At 45.0% G+C, this 7,578-nt stretch overlaps 2 non-coding genes across 2 annotated transcripts; both read left to right on the forward strand.

Annotated features, from left to right (window-relative positions):
- Nucleotides 1-6,258: 6,258 nt before the first annotated feature.
- LOC143764014 (U6 spliceosomal RNA) lies at nt 6,259-6,365 on the forward strand. Its single transcript, XR_013213002.1, has one exon. It is a non-coding gene; the product is annotated as a U6 spliceosomal RNA (small nuclear RNA).
- A 331-nt stretch (nt 6,366-6,696) lies between these two features.
- Nucleotides 6,697-6,803, forward strand: LOC143764001 (U6 spliceosomal RNA). The gene has a single exon (XR_013212991.1). It is a non-coding gene; the product is annotated as a U6 spliceosomal RNA (small nuclear RNA).
- Nucleotides 6,804-7,578: the final 775 nt, after the last annotated feature.

The following is a 7,578-nucleotide window of genomic DNA, read 5'->3' on the forward strand; positions in this document are numbered from 1 at the left end:
GCTTTCCGGCCCTATGTTCCACATGGAAACTGAAGTCCTGCAGGGCTAAGAACCAACGGGTGACCCTAGCATTTCTACCCTTTGTTTCCCTCATCCATCTAAGTGGGGCATGGTCAGAGATTAGTCTGAATTTGCGACCCAGCAGATAGTACCGTAACGTGTCCACCGCCCACTTTATGGCCAGACACTCTTTTTCCACGACTGAGTAGTTCTTTTCAGACGAAGACAGCTTTCTACTCAGATAGAGAACAGGATGCTCCTCCCCATGTAGCTCTTGGGAAAGGACTGCTCCTACCCCAACATCTGAGGCATCTGTCTGAAGAATAAATTCTTTATTAAAGTCTGGGGCCATCAGAACGGGTTGCTTACACAAAGCCTCTTTGATTTCTTGGAAGGCTGACTCTGTTTCTTCGGACCACTTAACCATTACTGATTTTGTCCCTTTTAGCAGGTCAGTCAGAGGCGCAGCCATCGTGGCGAAGTTTGGGATGAACCTCCTGTAATATCCCACGATTCCCAGGAAGGCTTTAACTTGCTTCTTGGAAACTGGTTTTGGCCATGTTTGAATTGCCTCCACTTTACCGATTTGGGGTTTTATTTCTCCACGACCCACTATGTATCCAAGGTACTTAGCTTCTTCTTTACCCAAGGCACACTTCTTCGGGTTTATTGTAAATCCGGCCTCTCTTATAGCATCAAACACCGCTTGGACCTTTTCCAGATGACTCTCCCAGTCCGGGCTAAAGATGACGATATCATCCAGGTACGCAGCAGCGTATGCTTTATGGGGTGCAAGGATTCTATCCATAGCCCTCTGAAAGGTCGCCGGAGCTCCCTGTAGGCCAAACGGCATCCGGACATACTGGAAACATCCATCTGGTGTAGAAAACGCCGTCTTCTCCTTGGCTTCCTGTGCCATGGGGATCTGCCAATACCCCTTTGTCAAATCCAAGGTGGTTATGTACCTGGCGGGCCCAAGCCTTTCGATGAGCTCATCAACATGGGGCATGGGATAAGCGTCAAACTTGGAGACCTCATTCAACTTCCGATAGTCGTTGCAAAACCTCCACTCTCCATCAGGTTTTGGGACCAGGACAATTGGGCTCGACCAACCGCTCTTGGATTCCTCAATGACTCCAAGCTTCAACATACGCTCCACTTCCTTGGAGATAACTTCTCGACGAGCCTCAGGAATACGATAGGGCTTCACGTTCACCCGCACATGTGGCTCTGTTAGGACCTCGTGCTCTATGACCTTCATGTGTCCTGGCAACTCTGAAAACAGGTCCCTGTTTTTCTGGAGTAACTCCCGGCACTGTTGTTCCTGGGTCTTCGATAGCGTCTCCGCTATAGTAACCGCTCCAACCTCACCTTCTGGGTTGCTTAACAACGATGGAGTTACTGTCGGCTCTCTATCTTGCCACGGCTTGATGAGGTTGACATGGTACACTTGGAATGGTTTCCGTCTTCCTGGTTGGTGAATTTTATAATTTACTTCACCAAGTTTCTCGACAACCTCATATGGCCCTTGCCATTTGGCCAAGAACTTGCTTTCCACCGTCGGAACTAACACAAGAACTCGGTCTCCCGGATTGAACTGCCTCACTCTTGCAGACCGGTTGTAGACTCTGGCCTGAGCTTCTTGTGCCTGGAGGAGGTGTTCTTTCACAATAGGCATCACCTTTGCAATCCTCTGCTGCATCAGGGCCACATGCTCAATGACGCTTCTGTGGGGCGTGACTTCGGCTTCCCAGGTTTCCTTGGCTATATCCAGGAGTCCTCGTGGATGTCGGCCATATAGAAGCTCAAACGGTGAGAACCCTCTGGAGGCCTGTGGAACTTCACGAATAGAAAACATCAGGTAGGGTAAGAGACAATCCCAGTCCCTACCATCTTTCTCTATAGCTTTTCTCAGCATGCTCTTCAGTGTCTTGTTAAATCTCTCAACAAGGCCATCTGACTGGGGATGGTACACCGAGGTCCTCAACTGGGAGATTTTCAGGGCTTTGCATAACTCCCTCATCACCTTGCTCATGAAAGGTGTCCCCTGGTCAGTCAGGATCTCTTTCGGCAGACCTGTCCGGGAAAAGACATGGACCAACTCGCGGGCTATATTCTTTGAGGAAGAATTTCTCAGAGGAATTGCCCCAGGATAGCGTGTGGCATAGTCCAGGATGACTAATATATACTGATGGCCCCGGGCTGGTTTAACTAAGGGACCGACCAAGTCCATGGCAATTCTCTCGAACGGCACCTCAATAATGGGCAGTGGCACAAGGGGGTTCCGGAAATGAGGAGTGGGAGCAGTTAGCTGACATGTAGGGCAGGACTTGCAATAGTTCACTATTTCCCGGTGACACCCAGGCCAATAGAACCTCTGCACAACCCGTTCCTGCGTTTTTTCCACCCCTAGGTGTCCACCCAAGATGTGGGAATGGGCCATGTCCAACACCTTCCGTCTGTACGGACCCGGCACTATCAACTGCTCTACCAACTCCTCCCTTATTTTCGTGACCCGGTACAACAACTCCCCACTCATCAGAAAATGGGGAAATCTTGTGTCTGCGCTTGGTTCCTGTACCACCTCGTCAATAACTGTGACATTATTAAAGGCTTCCCTCAGAGTGGGGTCCCTATGTTGGGCAGTCCCAAAATTTTCACCGGTTACCTCTAACTCCATAATGTCAGATGCAGGGGACACTTCCTCCTCATCCCCAACCAGAACACAAAAAGGAAACCTGTCTGACTCCGGGTGTGGCGACACCCTTCCAGGGTTCATTGGTTCCCTACTCTTGCTAGGGAGCTCAGAACCTTTTCCCCACAAATCCCAAAACAAACAGAAATCCCGGCCAATAATTATAGGGTGCAACAAGTCCTGCACGACGCCGACCATGTGGGACTCAGTGCCACATGCCGTTTCAATGTCCACCCTAGCCACAGGGTAGTCCTTTGCATCACCATGTATGCACCGCACTCCAACCTTCTTTCCCGGGAGCAGGTGGAGAGGAAACGTGGCCCTCACCAGGGTCACCAGGCTCCCTGAGTCTAACAGTGCCATTACTGCTCGACCGTTCACCTTTACGGGACACGCTTGAGGTCCCTCGTTGGGCGGAGAGTTAAAACTGCAGGCTGGATATGCATAGTATGAACAACGGCGTCCCATGCTGCAGTCCATCTGCTCAGTGGTCTGGGAACAACGGGTAGCTATATGTCCTGGCCGGTGGCACCTCCAACAGATAACATTACCCGTAGGGACCTTGGGCACCACCTCCCCCGCCCTTTGTGACCTTGGACGCGCCACCCCTTTTTAGGACTCAGCTCCCTTCTGGGACCCCCAGTACGGCATGGGTTGCCTCCCGGAGGAGCCTTCCAACCCTTGGTATCTCTCAACCAGTCCGATCAGCTCGTCGGCATTCTGGGGATCACCCTGGGCAACCCAAGTCTGTATGGACCTCGGGAGGGAATGCACAAACCGATCCATCATCACCCGTTCCACCAACTGTGCAGGTGTACACGACTCTGGCTGCAGCCATTTCTGGTCCAGGTGCAACAGATCAAACATTTGAGAGCGAGGCGGTTTGTCCCGGTGATAGGCCCAGCTGTGAACTCGCTGTGCCCTGACAGTCAGTGTCACCCCCAAACGTGCGAGAATCTCAACTTTCAATTTGTGATACTCTTTGGCATCCTGCAAGGTCAAATCATAGTACGCCTTCTGGTATGGCGCCAGTACCTCTGCCCACTACTCTGGCGGGAGTTTTTCCCTCTCAGCGACCCTCTCAAACACCGTCAGGAAGGCCTCAACATCATCCCCGGGAGTCATTTTCTGCAATGCGCGTCTTACCGTCTTCCGGACGTGGGTGTCATCAGCCAGACCTGGGGTTGGGGTGCTCATCCTGCCCTGGATGGTGGTTGCCAGAAGCTGCATCTGCTGCCGTTGCTCCTGCTGGTTCTGTTGAATCTGCTGTATCAACAGCCTGTTGCTCTCTTGCTGCGACTGGAGCAAGTGTTTCAGCAGATCCTCCATTTTCCCTGGCAATGCTTGCTGGCTTACAGCAGACTTGACCCAGGACATCCAATAACAGACTCTTTGTCTCCGCTGGAACGATGCCCGCATTCTCCACCAATTGTAGGGATTTCACTCACTCAGGTGCGATGGCTGACACTCAGGAGGCACATTCCTTTAAAGTTCAGATTGTTTATTGCGTCATAAACCACATGGAAAAATAACAGCAAACCAAAATAGCCTTAAGTTCAGGAAAAGAAAACAAAGTGTCCAGTCCACCAGGCCCACTCTTGTAGCCTTAACACACTCAGGAGGGTTTCACCTCCACACATATCTACTGTGTAGAGCATTTGCCTGTCTTATATAGAGCTAACCACACCCAGTAACCCATCACATGATTAGCCATGTGGTCTGACATCACCACAGGTCCTGAAGCAGATATATATACATGGTTATATACAATACAGAAATACACCGGGCTACATTACAGCAACAAGGCACTTATGTGGCACATACCTCCCGTCGACTACACACCCTTTAGCCATGCTACAACACATACACACATTCAGCTTTATATATTAGATTATGTGTAGCACATTCGTTCGTATAGCATTCTGAATCTCAGAAATGCTAAGAGAAAGCACTCAACTCACAAAATTCAGTCTTAATACCTTTTCACATCAACTTTGTTCAGGTACTTTTTCTGTATGTCCTATGAACTGGTATAGAGAAGCCCACTTTTCATTTAAATCATTGCTAGGATGATTTGGCATCTAAGTCTAGGTGCACATGGCATCTTCTTCAAGTGATTCCGCCTTGAACCCACCTGTAACAGCTCCACAAAAGCTCCTCATAAAATGAACACAATGCACAGCAATGCCAAAATTGCTGTGCACATGATTTCATTCTTATGTCACTGCTTTTAATGGTTCGTAAACTTTGAAGCACTGAAAGAAGTGACAGGCTCATTCTTCTTGAAAATGTAGAGTCAGATTGGGATAATTGTGGTAAATTTCTGCACTGCTGTCACTAGAATTCCAGATTTATTAGTATATGTGGCTTTATTATCCTACGCGTTTCAGAGTTCAAGACTCCTTCATCAGGAAACACCACAGGAACATCAAAATAATAATTCTGGAATTCTAGTGATTCAACAGCGCAGAAATTTACCACAATTATCCCAATCTGTATCTAACGGCTGGTCCTTACTGGACTCGTGGATCTGCTGCAGCGAATCCTTTCAATGCTTCAACCCAACTACATCTGGTGAGTGCAATTTTATGGATTAACCTTTTAACCTTCTCAGATAAGACAATATTTGCGCTCTTTCCTTCAACAGTTTTCATTGAAAATGTAGAGTGAAAGATGTTGACGACAGAGCTACCACAATAAGGATGGCAAAAGCAAAGCTGCTGCAGGAAAACAACCACCTGGAAAAATTTGCCTAGTGCATATCCTAGTCAGGTGTCAAAAGATCAAAGGATTTCTGTTTTTACGTTAAAATGGCTTTAGATAGAAGTGAATTGGTTCATGGCAAATTCAGTTTACTCTGAATTTTACAAAATATTTAAATTCTTCTGAATCTGATTTTTTTAGTGTTTCACCTCACGAAGGCAGAAGCTTTCTCAGAGCCAGTAGCCCTGGTGCAGAATGAAGATGGAAGAAAAGGATGTCAAATGCCATAGAGAAGTAAGGAAGGACCTGGAGGAAGGTACACAGGTAACCGGAATAGGAGCAGCTATTACCAATCATATAAAAACAAGTGAAATATTAATTATTCAGGCATTTTACATTGGGAAACGTTAATAGGACAGCTGAAATAGTGCCCAGAAGATGCCTGTGTGTTTTTCAGAGCATTTTGTCAGTGTTTTTGCTTCAAAGAATGCTGGTGTTTATTCAGTAATTAAAAACAGCTGAAAATCTTGAGGAAACTTTAGCAAAAACTTAACAAAAATGAGTAATTGCTATAAAAGCGCCAACATTTCCTGAAGCAGTTTCTGCTTGAAAACCTCATTGTGTTTTTTCCAGATGGAAGAGTTTAACTGTGAAAAGTGTTGATTAATAAAACTATTTTTTGTTTAACAGCATCATCTTCATTTGACTATTGTATTAGATTCTAAGATTTTGGCTCCTCCCACTCATATTTGCATAATTTATTACATTTTGATCTCTTCTGGAACAAACCAATGGGACAAATTTTTTTTGTTGCAAGAAAATTCTAATATGTATGCCAATTTGAAATCATCCAGACCACTGTGCTTGCTTCGGCAGCACATATACTGAAACTAGAACAATAAAGAGAAGATTAGCATGGCCCCTGCACAAGGATGACACGCAAATTCCTGAAGCGTTCCATATTTTATTTGTCATGTTTTCGAAGGATGCACGCATGAAGGTATAAACCCTTATCATGCTTTCCCAAGTCCACCTGAAGTTCAAGATTTTGGCTTCTCCCATTCAGATTTGCATAGCTGATTCCATTTTGGCCTCCTCTTAATCAAACCAATAGGATTTTTTTTTTTTTTTTACCATAATTTCAGTTTGCAAGCTAATTAGGAGAGCTATGCTGGATCCTGCTGTATGTTTTAAAGCTCTTAATGGAAGAAATGTATAATTTCCACATTCACTCTCCCTAAGTTCAGGAGATGGACATGCAATGCCGTATATATTTCACCAAGATTCTCCAGATGACTGTGCTTGCTTCGGCAGCACATATACTAAAATTGGAACGATAAAGAGAAGATTAGCATGGCCTCTGCACAAGTATGACACGCAAATTTGAGAAGCGTTAAAAATTTTATTCTATTCAAAATTTTGCACTGATTTATTTGAAAATTGCCGCCATACAGTTAGAAAGCTTTATCATGCGGTGCCAAATTAGCCTTTTTGTCAAGATAACCCAGCCAAGTGGGCAATAACACACTATCTACAGCATTTATTGCCCAGGTGATGCCCAATAGTGTGCTTTTTGACGCTTTTTAGCTATGCCACAAGCTTGAAAACCTTGTTGTAGTGTGATATACCCTACGACTCCTGGAGCTGATACAGATTAGTCAGCACAACAGATATATCCATTATGGAGCACAAAGGGTTACAGCAGTCAAATAATAGAATTGTCTTCATTGCCTCAATTACTTCTTAATTTAATCAACCCAAAGCAAATCAATTTAGCAATGAATTTCCCTGCATTCTAATAAATCCAATTTTTTTGTCATTCCAATTACAGCCAGGCACCATTTTGTTTGATTCTAAGTGCCAAAAAAGAATTAAAACAAGTAAACCATTCACACATCTCCAACATCTTTTCCTGTATAATGGCTTGTATATAAGGCAACATTTAAAAAGCTTTAAAAAATTTTTTAATTAAACCAAAATTGAATTTTTTATTAAAAAATTAATAATTTCATTGTAATTTATGAAAGAAACAAGAAGTGACAAAAATTAGGAACTCAGGGGGCCTAAGATACATGCATTAGATGTAAAAAAGGGCCTCATACACATTCTGTTCAAATTGTAAGATAGTGGTACTCCTACACTCATAAAAGCACACAGTACAAAGCCTGCCAATAATTACA

This window comes from Ranitomeya variabilis, chromosome 3, assembly GCF_051348905.1.
Source record: "Ranitomeya variabilis isolate aRanVar5 chromosome 3, aRanVar5.hap1, whole genome shotgun sequence".
In the NCBI taxonomy this organism is placed as follows: Eukaryota; Metazoa; Chordata; class Amphibia; order Anura; family Dendrobatidae; genus Ranitomeya; species Ranitomeya variabilis.